Source organism: Tripterygium wilfordii, chromosome 10 (assembly GCF_013401445.1).
Source record: "Tripterygium wilfordii isolate XIE 37 chromosome 10, ASM1340144v1, whole genome shotgun sequence".
Classification (NCBI taxonomy): Eukaryota; Viridiplantae; Streptophyta; class Magnoliopsida; order Celastrales; family Celastraceae; genus Tripterygium; species Tripterygium wilfordii.
Window position 1 is genome coordinate 3,709,904 of NC_052241.1, and position 15,284 is coordinate 3,725,187.

A 15,284-nucleotide genomic window follows, 5' to 3' on the forward strand; every position below is an offset into this window, starting at 1 on the left:
GGCGTGGCAGGCTGAGATATCACTGTGGGGTCAGTAGTGAGTGGTTGCAACCACATACGTGCCAACCTTCTCTCTAGCGGTTTTGAGATTGACGTTGATGGATGACTGGTGTTCGTTTCTTGGTATTGGTTGGATGCTAGAGAGAGAGGCAGTGCGGGTGGATTCTCGTCGGCTTATCGTAGCAAGGCGGGAATCTGATCCTCCAACTTCGGTGTCATTGGAGGTGGATATGTAGGTTTGGTTGGGTTGATCGGGTGCATTTATTATATTGCATTTCATATTGTTGCATCGATTACACATTATTACTCTTTCAGCCTTTATTTATACTCTATATATCCCTACTGGGCGAAATAGAAAAAAGAAGAGAGAGAACGTGAGTGAAGGAGAGATGAGAGAGAGTGTATATTTGTTTGAAATTTTCAAAATTTTCTTTCTTGTTAGCCTAGTCACCATGACACCTAGATTTGAACTCTTTTGGGTTAACTAGCACTATTGCTCAGCAAAATCATTTGAATTTGATATTTTAATACCATATCATCAGTTTGACTTACCAAGAAGCCAGAAAACTGTCCATGTGAGTTATTTGAAACAATTTGAAATTTCGATACTCAACCTAAAACGTTTGAAAAATGGATTTTCGAGTTGAACTGGATCAAATTAAAGTTCAAAAAATAAGAATTTTTTTGCCGAAATACATGTTTTTCGTGTAACAAACGGAGCATTAATCTCGAAAGAAAATCCATCACAAGAAAAGATACAAGAAAACTTACCAAAGAAAAAATAGGAGTAACAACCAAAAGACTCTCAAAAATAAAGATGAAAGCATTATTGGTCTAGTTTTTAATCCCCTCAGGAAGTAAAATGAAACAACGAAGGAAAATTGATATACGCGTTAATGAGGAAGATGAACCTAGACTAAAATCGAATCGACATTCCCCTCGATCAATAAAAATATTGAATCGAAGAAGTTAAATGAATGTACGTGTGGATGACAAAGACGAACACCTATATTAATATCCAATTGTCTTTCTATTTTTTTCAATCTAGAGATTTAACTAAAAGAATTAAAGGTTTTTTTCAAGTGACCAAATACGATGAGTCAAACTGGATGATGTGGCAAGTTCAGAGGAGAAGCTTTCATACTACGATATAGAAAGAGTCCAACCCTCACATTCAGGTAAATCTTCGACACTTTTGTTTTTCACTATTCATTACGAGTTAAAGAGCGCTCTAAATATCAAGCTATCTCACCCGCCTTACCATCCATCGATCTAACTTGAGCGTCAGAACATCCCCATGAAGTACATCTCGGAGTACCCAAACTAACGTTTTACAAAAAACCCTCTCATTCCTAATTCCTAGTCAGATCAACTGAGATGCCTGCAGAAATGAGCAACCAATTACCTAGCAATCAAGAAGCCGTTCCAATTTTGCACGTCATCCCTTTCCATAAAACAATTTTTGTTCAACACCATTTAAGAAAAGCCAAATCAAATATTTTCAGCGTCACAGGCAACTCCATCACGCACTTTGAAATCATGCAATAGAGAACCTGCAACACAAGTCACCATCTATACATGTTATGATGTTGCATAGTCAAAAGCCAGATTATCCAGCGGTAAAGTTTTACAGGCTCTGGTTCCACATGGCCTAAGTGTTACACATGATGCTAATAGAAGTTCATAGGAAAATATACGACTGGACCCGATAAAAGGATACCATTCCCAACATGAATACTTGATTACTTCCCAGTCCGAACAAAAATAAAAGAGCGACTAGAGTTGGACAATAACATCAATGCAACCTGGTCAGTTCTTCAACTCTTTTAGAGAGCTCCTCAACTGAAACACTCATTGCCCTTGAAATCTCATCCTTATGACTACGACTGAGATCAAGGAATGACTCAATTAGATCGCCATCTAAGAAATTTTTAGCATCTGCAGTTCTCTTTTTATTGTTGAACAACCGCCATTGCTTGTGACTCAACCCTCCCACACCCTTTATAACTTTCCTCAAGTTTGACCGAAGCTCCTCCAAAAAGAGGAATTGCTCATGGGGAAGTGAAGCAATGACGCCAATTACACCATTCTTAGTCCCAAAAATGACGGTCGGAATCTGGCCCACATCAGAATCTGGCAAACGCATAAGCAAAGAACCATGCCGGAACCGACTGACAAATTCCCCAAGATAATATTCACCAACCACCTCAAGACACCTGCGTTCTTTATCAGTAGCACCTTTGCTATTCCTTCAAGCTGTGAACAAGTTATAGTTGTCTTCGGCACCAAGGTACACATCATCATCGAGAATCTCAACAGCGGACATAAAATTTGCATTGTAATCACGAGCTTGTTCCTCAATAGCACCTTTCTCATGCTGCAGATGAATGGACAATCGTTTCAAATTAGCGAAAAAGATCATTCCATATAAACTCAATCAAAAGTATAAAACACGAAAATTCTAAACAAGGACACGAAACTGCTGTGAAATATTATGCAACCAATTATATAGGTTGTATTCAGAATAGTTTTTTTGAACAGGGGAGTATTTTGTATGAAGATAAATGCTGATTTGGGTATGTAATATCAGATCCGTTCGATGGTTGTTATATTCTCGATCTGTCACGCGGTTTGCTTCTTATTTCTTGTTTTCAACTTCAAAAAAAGACCAACAATAACATTGGATTCAAAGGTACTTCATATCACTAAAACAATAACATTTTCTTCAATCACGCAGAGCAACTATGGATATATACAACAGCACAAATCAATTATAGCCAAATTTGATGTAATTGATGGCTCATATATTACCTTGTAGATTAGCAATGAGATAGACATCTTCTCATCACCAACAACAATGAAATCACCACGAGTTTGTACACGCCACGCAAGTTCGCGTCCACGATGTTCACACTCAAACTGCAATTCAGGGCTGCCATCATCCCGAAGCATCCATTTATACAACTGAATCTTTTGATGAACAGCAGCCAGCAGTTTGCCATTGAAGGCATTGAGAGAGTAAACACCCCCTTCAGTTTCCTTCTCAGCAATAAGCAATAACTTCCCATGTTCAACAATGAAAACCAGTATTCAACCCTACAATTGTTTGTGAAAATTATAAACCACAGCATGAATGTATTCATCTTCAAAATTTTATTACAGAAAGTCAGAAACAACAAACATAAAACAACGTGCTCTTTACCTTTGAAGGTTTTTTCTTTAGCGACAAAACATATTCAGTTCCAACACAGTAATAGACATTAGTATCATCAGAGAACGAGCAGCTAAGAATAGAGCAACCACGCTCAAAGGTGTCAAGAGTATAAATTGATAAGAACTTAAAAGTTTGATCATCCAACAATTGAACAGGGTGCAAGTTAGATTCCTCAGCACTTGTCTGATTCTTCAAACAACATATGGCTCTTGATGGCAGATACGCATTGCTCGTTCCCTGAGTGGGATGGAACGGATGTAAAGTTTCTGGATATCAATGGTACCAATAGTGAGTTTACCTTCCTTTGCAATGGCGAGGCTGTTGAGAGGAAACTACTAGTCAATGCTTTTGCACAGAAATAAGCCATTTTGCCCAAAAGTGGTAACTATATTGCAGGACAGAAAATGAAAAGGAAAATATACTGCAACCCTCATACACAGGTGAATAGGTGATACACCAGATAGCACTATCGAAAATAGTGAAAGCACCAATTGTAACATTAGAATCATGAAGAAACCAGGAAAGGATAATCTTAAATAGGCATTTAATCTCTTAAAAGATACCAAATATCAAAGCTCCTGGCAAACTGTGAAAACCTTCTAATAGTATATACCACTCAAATCCCGAACAGAAGAAAAAACATGGACACATCTTGCTAGCAAGTTGTTCATAAAGAGGTCAACAATTTTTACACTTTGCTGACAATAACAATAAAGACAAGGCCAAAAGAACAAACCCACTATATCTGAAGCTAGAAGAGCTGCAAAAGACATCAGCCAAATAGATGTTGTTAACATGGTTTTTCACATTGTCGTATTAAAACCAGCCAACAACGACAACATTTTAATTGTGGAACCCATGTGGGCACACTTACCACCCGCTTGTATTATACATTTGGCAGTATAGTGCAGAAACAGGAGATACAAGATCATTTATGCAGGAGCTCACTAGAAGGTAAACCCCACTAGCCAAACTCGTACAATATGGAAATTCAGCAAATGCCAAAATTTTATACAGGTGCCATATTTCAAAGAGTAATCCTATATTGTGCAAAGCCCAGCAGGCTAATTGCATTTTGTTTTAATCCAACTAACTGTCAGCATCATTAAAAAAAATTGGTTTCAGAGGAGAATGGGATTTTCAAACAATTTAAATGGAAAATCAATCAGCAGAATGTTGTCAAAAATAACTAACAGATTGGAATATTATTCAAGAAAAAATTGCCTCTCACAATTACATGCTGTAGATATGTACGCCACACAAGTTAGGTGTGTGAGTAAATAATTCAAAAAATATCCTTTCTTTAGCATAACAAACAAATCATTCTTAGAACATTTTATTGCCTATTAATTATTATTCCAATAAAGTTCGTTTAGTGAAAGAAAGAAAGAAAAAAGAATATCCTTTACAAAATATATTCTAATCCACTAACAGAATAATTATACGAATCAAAACGTGTAATGTTTTTCTTAATATATAACAAAAATATTCATACAAACCAAATAGGTAACTACATGTGCAGGGATACCCGTCTGGAAAAGCAGTAGTGTTGAATGGGCACATATGACTGACTTCTTTCAAAATTACATTGCTGTAGAGAAGTTTCTTGTTGCTGCTGTAAATGACAGTTGGTCTATCTGATGCAGCAAATACATACTTAGTATTTTTGGATGAGAAAGTACTTAGTCTTATAGGCTGGGAACCTAAAGACACCTTCTTCCTATCTGTCAACTCTCCATTTGTCAGATTCAACAGGAAGTTCAAGAGATGACCATCTCCAAGGGCACATAACAAGTAAGATATCTGGAAAGGGAACAAAAAAAACATATTTCAGAAAGAGAAAAGTGATTAAAACGAATGAAAATGAAAGACAAATGCACAGCAAGTGGCAAGTATCCAAATTCAAAATCAATCAACTATCATCCACGAAACATGCAGCTTAGCCCATAGTTAATGTCCTCAACGTGAAAAGTTGATAACAATAAAATGATGACAATTGTATAGCTTTTACTTTTTTCGTTGCAGGATATTTAAAACATTAATAATGGAACGGTCACTCCCAAATCACATTTTAAGTCAAGCAGCACGCACCCAAGCAGAAGCTAAAGTAAATCAAGATCAGAATCAGAGAATAGATGTGAATGAAGCCCAAGTGAAAACGTACCCACTCAAAAGAACAAAGAACATAGCAAGGTACTATCCCTCCCTCTAAATGCACTTTCTCTTTGAGAGTTAGGTCAGGCATTGAAAATATCCCCACGCTAATTTCTGTCCACATTCCAACAGCAGCTAGCTTACTATAATTTGGATTTTCACCAACGGGATTTATGTCAAGGCATGATATTGCATGCTCCAGCTGTGCACAATTAACTTTTGTCAATTTCCCATCACCAATCTCCAGGTCGACTAAGTGGACTTCTCCAGCTGCCAGTAAAACCTGTGACAAAAGCAATGGATTCTTATATCAATCAATGACTCCAAGGCATGTAAGACATGTAACAAGGAGCATATCAATGAAAGGCCAACATTCAGCCAGCTCTCTAATTCACACAGCTCACCTGCTGGGCTGACTCATGATTTAAGAAATTCAACATGCAACCAGTCACTAAACTTACAATGGTGTATAGACAAGACAAGACATAAAGGCATCAATTTCATTCAAGTGAAGAAAGATATAGGCTATCTTTGTAATCCACTCATTTATGGTGCTTATCAACATGTTCACCGAGAAAATCAGAGAAGCAAAAATATGCTTGCTTTATTTGCTAGTTTTCTGGTATTCCTTGATCAACTTTATACAAAGTTGTATTAAAGTCATGGAATGTTGATAATTCCAAATGTACCACACAGACTTGAGAGGGTATTGCTTTATTGGACATATCTTACATCAGCAGAGGGGCAAAAAGTAATGTCAAGACTTTCAATGATCAACTTGGATTCTTACTATAATAAATTCAAAAGCTGAAATGCCATTATAAGCAACTTCCTAAGAACCAAAAGACAGTGAATGTTAATTGGACAATCTCATTGAACAAGATGCTTCCGCAAATGAAAATGTAATTCCAAAACAGTACAACTTCCTAGGCAATATTAATATCAGCATGAGAGGTAGTCTAAATGAAGTTGCCATGACAACGAGATGGAAGTTAAAAAAAATGGTTTAATCACATTAAATGAATTGAGAAACAACGAGCGACCTCATAGAGGCAGGAAACACCTGTGACTCATTTGCTGTGGCAACATTGATTGAATATTTATCGGATTCATCTCGAAGCTCTCTTGAGGTAGAACTTACTAGCCTCACAAAACTTGAAGTGACCTGTAATGGTTATTGATTAGCCACCAATCATAAATGCCATGCTCAACTATCATCTAAATCAATTAGGGTTCACTTCCGGTTACACACTATATCCTTAAAATTAGAGCATGACAGATGTAGAATAAAACACTTAAAAATTGAAACCTACAGCATGATTGCATTTGGCTGGGAATGGGCAAGAAAACCTACTTGTACAACTTGATTGTACACAGCATAATGGTAGAATAATGTCTGTTCTTGAGAAGAGAAACCCTCTATCTCAGTTTCTTCAAGTTTATCATCAATAGTCATCGCTAAAATCCGTGTCTCACTGACGAAACTAACAACCAGGAGGTTATCAAATGGGTCACCAGTGGATGATCTTATTGACCACATTCCCGTGATACCCGGAAGTCCTACCGAAGCCTGCATAACTCATATTTTCAAAAAGTCTTATGAGTAGATCATGGATGATTCTGTAAGACTAAAAGAAATTAAGTAAGATTCATCATACTTGCACATTGATTCTGGTCCCAATTTGAACTATATGAAGAGAATAATTCTTGTACATGCCAGAGCAAGTCACGACCTGGCCTTGGCCTTGCCTCTCAAGGTCCACCACATAGAAATCATCAATTGGACCCAAATTGAGATATTTTTTCAACACTTTCACACGTGGACCTTTGACATCAGTTTGTAGATTTAGCTTTACAAGCTGCACATTCAAGATCAAATTGATGTCTAACCAATACATACCAGGGATGTCAACAAAAGACTGTGCCGTAAATACATATATTACAAGTAATACCCTCAGGGATGTCTACAAAAGACTCTGCTGTAAATACATATATTGCAAGTAATAACCTCTTTCCCTCGACCAATAGCAAAAATATAGACTAGGGGATCTGGAAAACCAAGGAGATTTCCCCAACAAACGCCTATTCCTAGTCCTCCATAATCAAAATAATGAAATAAATTTTCTGATTCACATATTGCTTTTGCTGCTCTCTAATATCCAGGAATTGAATGCTACGAAACCAGACACAAGTTTAGGACATATTGTCTTCTCTCTCTCTCTCTCTCTCTCTCTCTCTATATATATATATATATATATATATATATATATATAAGACAACAAGGATGTAATATTATTGTTCACCAAACCTGTGAATCTCCATAGCTTGAGCCAATGAATACAAATTCATTTTGAAGATAAGAAATCGTTGATGCAATCGAAGTTTCCCCCAAGAGCATAATTTGGAGTTTAGTGACCCTGCAAGATGAAATACCAAGAGATTTTAAAATACACAAGCTATCCATGGAAGTCGGCAATATTGTATTTTGTTATTCCTTTCACCAAATCTTTCTCAAGGCAAGTGGTTAAATAACTCCAAAACTTACAAATAACGAATAAACTGTCCACTTACTTCTCTTTCTCATGGTTTATAACAAGTAAATGAAGAAGCCCAGACTCATCACCAAGTAAATATCCAGAACCATCAGGATCAACTCTTCCATACGCCTTTGTGACGAACTGAAGTGCACGTGAAAAAGAATGTTGAAGAGAAAATCCTACTAAGATCATAAGAGGCTCAAAGAAGTTACAAGCAACCTACTTGTCCTATTTGGATCTTTCCCAAAGCACTAGCACTGCGATAGACAATTGTTTTTCCACCAATAATGAGAACACCACAGAGGGGTGGGGGTACTGTTATTAGCAAATCAGCCTCATTGTCAACATTGTTCTGGGACCATGGCCCCTCAACAAAACCTTTATCTTTCACAGTAACCTCATATGTTTTGACATGACGACCACCTTGGTAATCCTGCACAATTAGACGGCCATAATTAGGAAATCTATGAGATGGTATAAGAACTAAACTCAATAACATTAATGGCACACTGGTTTGTTCATAAATCGGTTACTCATTTCTTTCTGAAGGATAAAGAGAGATCGCACTCAATAGCATCAAGAAGGCAAGTTTTGATTGTGTATAACACATCAAGTATAGAAAAGTGCCGGATTATCTAGCAAGTACAAGCACTTGCAAAATTCAGGTACACATGGGTCATTGACATAGCTTTGACATTTCTTGGTTACAAGTCGAACGTGATTTGAACAATCCCTGATCCTTACACTTCCAAAAATAAAGAATTAAAATAAATAAATGCATCAGATGCTTGCCTATGGAACTTGCACTTAAATATGCTCACACATGGAAACTTGCCTTATTCGTGTATGACCATGCAGCATTGTCACAATTAGAGTTACAACTTTTATTCCTAATTGAATAATTCTGCAAATATCCTTGCAGCTTTAACTTGTTCAAAAATAACAGAAAATAATAACACAAAAATTTCAAAAGATGTGCATGGCGTAATGCATTAAAATTGAAAGGTCAAAAGTCCTAATAAACCTGCAAATATATTATGGAACTTGGTTACCTTGTACAGCACTACTATTGTGGGTTTTGAACAGCCATAAAGAAACTTGATATCCAAAACAGGAAGATTCTCAAGCCTGAGCATAAAAAAACATCAGTCTTATTACAGACGAAGCATCAACTGCCACATCATTTTTTTATTGTTCAAAAGAACTTGGGTATTTGAACCCCAGCCCTCAACACATATAAACCAAGGACCAGTGCGTGATTATCATACACATTAACATCGAGATCAGGTAAATGTATGTTGTCTTATTGATGTGCGTATTCATTGCATTAGCAGAGAGCTTCAGTCAGACTACTTTTTTTTGCAGTAACTTTCTTCTGCCTCCAATATAAGCACACCTATCAAACACCCCTCAATTGTGTGAAAAACCGTGGTATGACTATGAATGAAGTTGCTTCAACATCAGGTAACAAGTACAATCTCAACCTTTTAGAAGAAAAAAGGTAAACAACTCCCATGCGGAAGGCTCATGCAGTGGGCGAGGTCGGGGGCAGGTAGGATGAAGGCAAACAACACTCGTGCACATGGCTCCCGCAGTGGGTGGGGTCAGGGATATGCAAGATGTAGGTAGACCTTACCCCACATAATATGTCGAGAGGTTGTTTTCAAGAATTGAACCAATGACCTCTAGATTGCACTCATGCAATTATACCATTGGGTTCCATTCAACCTTTTCAGAAAAGTAAAATTAAAACACCTAAACTATCTAATTATGAGTTCATGCCACTCAACAGAAGTAGCGAGAGGGGTACATATAGAAGTTGGAGCCTGAAGGTACTGAGTTATTATACCAAAAGACCAAGGGAAAACTCCAAACCTGCTTTGGACAATTTACCATTAGCTGGCTTGTTTGGTTGGAAAGAAACAAAAGAATGTTGATAGGACCATTACTAAGCAATGCAAGAGGAGAGGCAAGATGGTTCGTGAGAAGACGAGTGGAATTTCCTGATCTTTACACATGGGCCCTTTTCACTGGAGCAAGCACGTTACTGAGACTTTGGCAGGGTTTTAAGTAGTGGTATATGGCAGGAATAAGGCAGACTACGTTTTGTGTGGTTTTGTAATTGGAGGTACTAGCTCCTCGAAAGCTAGGTTATCTTGTTACTGCCGTTTTCTATTATCAATACAAACAGCTATCTTATTAATCCCAAATCTGTGCATCTTGCTTGTTGTTTCTGAATATTGCTGGTTGTTTACACTAGTTGTACTCTATCAAATATTCTAAGGTAAGGAAACTGTCCTGGACACTATCGTAGATAGTTGGTTCAATACTAACAAGTTTTGGCTTTCCAGAATTTGCAACAAATTTTTAGATACCATTAGTCAGTGGTTACCAAAAGTTCTATCCTGTTACTACATTTCTCTTCCTTTGTTTTTCATGCATCTGTTTCTTTTCTTTGTGTTTCACCTCCTTGGGTACCCTGAAAAAAAATTTTGTTTTTTAATTCCCCAGTTCTTTTTAAGTATCTACTAGGATTGCCTGAACGAAATGCAAAACAACCAACAATATAGGAGCAATAGGTGCAAAGACAACAAGCAGTTTACCTAGAACTAAATACAAGCAATTAAACAACACCTATCTACATTATACCTAATAAACAAAAAACAAAAAAACAAAAAATTTGGGATATTGATGTTAAAATGTAAAGATGAATCAGGAACTTATATACCTACCCTCTAACCATATGACCATAAAGACAAAAGGAGGGAGTTAAAAACTAAAGTGAATTCGTTGCAACGACTTTGTACCTTAAATAGCCCGTCATATAGATGAAGTCCAATTGATCTACAATCCGGATCAACTATACTAATCTGCAAACAAAAAAAGAAGATTGGATACCAGAAATTTGTGGATATTCTGCAACGTGAAAAGGGAAAAAGAAAGCACATGCAGTCCATAAAAAACACAGCTATCCTAAAAAATACTCAAAAACAAAAACCAAAATAAATTTTAATAAAAATATTCAGTGCAACTACAAATAATTACCTGACCATAAACTGTTGGAAAATCATTACGGTCTGACACATCTCGCATTGCTCTACAGGGTGAAGGATGAATTCATTAATGGAAAAAAACAGATCAAGTTCTTCAAAAATGAATAAGAAGAAAGCTACCGGCCTTTGGAACATGCCAACATCAAGACCAAATCAAATGATTTCTGATTAAATTATAACAGCAGTCTTCCATTTAAATTATTGATTGGTACAACAAACAGGAAGATTATTAAGGAGAAGAAAGTGAATATATGCGATATAACCATACTGACCGTTGTATTCTCTTTTCCTAATAAGTAACATCAAGACCAAATCAAATGATTTCTGATTAAAGAAATTATTTATATCATTACAATTAGAGCGTCTCGCAAGTGTATCCAGCAAACATCCACCATTTACAGTTATTAAGTTTCTTTTTTTTTTTAATGCAAACATATACACTTATTAAGTATTATACAGTATACACATTTTTCTATCGGGAACAAGGTCATATGATTTATTACAAATTAAGCTACAGAAAAATAAGAAAATATAGCACATAAAATCCCAGCTTCAACTTTTAGTATATAGTACTTCATTACACAATTCCAATATCCTTCTTTTAAGCGACACAATTCCAAAATCAACAATCTAACTCAAATAGTCAAATACTTTAAATCATTATATTTTATCATTATTTTCAAGTTTACAGTTTTGCTCTTTGCTTTTAATTTTAAATTTCCAACAGATATCTTAACTATAATTGCCAAACAATGGGTAAGCAACCTTGTGACAAGCTCTGACGACTCAGCATCCCATTGGAGAACACAGATTTGTATCTTTCAGTTGCTACAAATAAAAGATCTTGTGTTTCCCCCTGAAAAAACATCAGAAGTGAAATTAAATGAAAATATGAATCCTAATGCAACTGTGCATTATCTGAAAGGAATGAATAAATCTACAAAGGTACTCACGCGAGGGCGGAAAAGCTCAAGGGTAACAATTCTTCCATATATTGGCACATCCAGCATAGACTACACAAGAAATCAACTAATTTATCAGGACTTACAGCTCCGGGAGAGGACCAAGCTCAAACATATAACAGCAGTCTTCCATTTAAATTATTGATTGGTACAACAAACAGGAAGATTATTAAGGAGAAGAAAGTGAATATATGCGATATAACCATACTGACCGTTGTATTCTCTTTTCCTAATAAGTAACAGCCACGCAAACATATAATAATAACCCAAAAAGTAGCTGGCTATCACGCGAAAGGGAACAACTCACAACTCAAGCGTAAAAGGGATTACGCTTGAGTTGTGAAATACAAAAAGACGAGAGAGCGAGAGCAAAAAGGGATTACGCTAGGATCAGATTTATGTGCTGACGGCCGGTGAAATTGCCGACGCACGAGTGTGTCACGCAGGTGGGCTTGTGTGCCGTGACGACGTAATTCCATGAACTCATTTCTCTCGCTCTCTCCTCTCCCCTCTCCGATACTGTGAGAGTGAAACCGGGAGATCTGCTGCTATATAGGCTATAGCTTAATTAGCGTGTACCGTATTAAGGTGCGGGCTGCCTTAGCCGTACTAAACTACTTATGTGTTACAAGTTAAGTTTTGGGATAAATCTCTGGGAAGTCTTTGAATTTACAAAAAGGGTCACTTGAGCCCTTCAACTTTTTTTCCTGTCCGCACTAATGCCTCAACTTTCAACAACAGATCACATTTACCCTTCCAACAATTTTGCGTTAAAACTGTGATGATATGGCTGTTAAGTAATGACATGTATTTATAAAAAATTTCTATGATATTCTACTTAACGTACACATGGTATGTACCAATCATATAATGACGTGTGGTTCAGTAAAAGAATGAAATTTCACTTGTTAACTAACATTAAAAAAAAAATCTAAAAACTATAGTCATCTTCTCCGGCGAAATTTTCAGTAAAAGAATAATACAATTGGACAGATCAAGCAAAATAGCCATACAAGTCCAAGTTATGGGTCTTCAGCTTTTGAATCTCAGTTTTTCTCAGCATTGTCGCTCTTGGGCCTTCAAATCCATGGGGTTTTGACTCTTCATTTTAGAACCACTTTCAGCCTCGTCAGCGTCCTTGCTCTTGCCCACATAGACCCCTCAACCAAATTAACCTTGCCTATCTCATCCGCTCAAAATCCGCTCGATTGCAAACTCCTTCGATTCCTATTTCACTACAAGACCATACCAATCCACCTCATTTTGCTTTGGGATCAACGGCTCCATGTGAATCCTTCAAAGTGTTGAGCTTTGAGGGTTGATTAGGATCGTATACAATTTGTTCATCTATAAACCCAACCATCTCCAAGAGGCTAGGAGAAAGATTGAGGACCTGGAAAGCTAACAAAAGGTTCGTGAGAAAGAGTTGAAATTCTCAATTAGGCTAGACGACGGCGATGGGGAGGAAAAGGGTTAGATTTAGGGTTTTCCTTTTTATTTACTTTTTTTTATATCATGTCATGTCAATAATTACGTGTATTTATAGTTTTTAACAAAATAAAATACATATCTGAAAATGGTGTCCACCTCATACTATTTTAATGGTCAAATGGTGTGAGGGTTAACGTGGACCATAATTGAAAGGTGAAGGATTGATTTGCCCCGAAAAAGAGATTAAGGGCTTAACTAGTCTGTTTTTGAAAATTCGGGGGTTTTCCTGATATTTATCCCTTAAGTTTTTTATTTAACAAAGTTGAGCGCTCCAATTTATCTGTTCAAGTGACGGCTCTTAAGCCTCCATCAAATTTAGGATGCAAATTAGCAGATTCGAGTCGAGTTTTAACTTCTAAGTTTGCTAAAAAATGGACAAGTAAAAGTGCATGTACTAGGGTGTAAACAGTATATTACAGTTGTTTTTTCGACTTGCATGAATTTATCGGTGGTTATTTCGATTGATTTTAAGCGGTCGATTTGGCTTTTACAAAAAAATTTACACCTATACTTTGTATTTATAAAAAAAGTCCAAAAAAACCCATCTACTTTGTTTTGGACTAAATAAATGCCTCTACTTTGAATGTTGATATTCGTTAGCCCTTCTAGCAAACTAATATTGAAAAATGTTGATGTATCAATTAATATGTGACATGGTTTTGATTCAAAGAAAAATGCAAATGAGGTGTAAAATCTGACATGACTCCAATAAAAAAAATAAAAAACAAAATATCTCCCTTTAAATCAAAAATTGAAAGCATAAACGCAAAAGCAAAGTCGCACATACATGTTAAACTCTCCCTCTGACTCTACCTGCAGCCCCCTTCACCGGATCTTGTTTTTCTCTTCTCCTATAGGTCTATACTTGCAAAATCAAGGTACGATTTGTACGTTTTCCATTTTGGTTTTTCTATTTAGGTGCTCCTTTTTGTGCTTCAATTTGGGATTTTGATTTGGACTTTCGGTTCAGTGTTTTGATTTGGGTTTCGATTGAGATTGAATTTCAATTTGAGGTTTTGGTTGTGGTTTCGAATTAGATATTTCGATTTTGGGGTGTTTATTTGGTTTTTGTTTGTCTATATACTGTCAATTCCCCTTACTATGATGAAAATGAATATGAGAGCCATTCAGACATCTCTAACAGAGTATTAGGTGGACCAAACCAAACTAGCTTAATGTTGACAAAATATTTATGGAGTTTGTGTAATATATGACATCTAATATGTTTTTTATTGAGTTATTTCGTTTTATAACTTGTTCGTTGTGAATTTGGATAGAATTATGTGTTTCTAGAACATATTTGGTTGTAATTGTTATAGGTATCTTTGTTTGCTATATTTTCTTGAGCTATTAGGTGTTTTGAACCTAGTTTTCTTTGCTATATTTTTGGTTAAGAACGTATTGGGTATTTCTTGAACTAATTTTAGTTGTTCCAAATAAGGGACTCATTTGACTCACATATTCAATAATTATTCAAAAAAAATACATGTCATAAACTCAAGGGTCAGTCAATCATGTCAATTATGATTTTTACAATAAATTTTGAGGTAATTTAACTAATTTCTTTTATGAATTATTAGTGATTTTTTTAGTAAACTAAATTAATTACAAATATACTAAATTATTTTATAAATAAATAATACTCCAAATAAATAATTTAGCTTATTTATAAATATTATTTTCATACATGATAAAAAGTATAATTAAAGCCCATCAATTATGAATTTATGATCCATTAATTTATAATAAACTTCTAATATCCTTCAAACTTGCCGATTAAGGGTTTTAATGATATACTAGTTGCATACCCACACTTCACACAGTTTGTAAATAAAGATATTTGACAATTTATGCATACTTCGTTCGCATAATGA

General features: G+C 35.9%; 1 pseudogene; it reads right to left on the reverse strand.

The window, feature by feature from the left end:
• Nucleotides 1–1,574: 1,574 nt before the first annotated feature.
• LOC120006977 lies at nt 1,575–12,406 on the reverse strand (annotated as a pseudogene).
• Nucleotides 12,407–15,284: the final 2,878 nt, after the last annotated feature.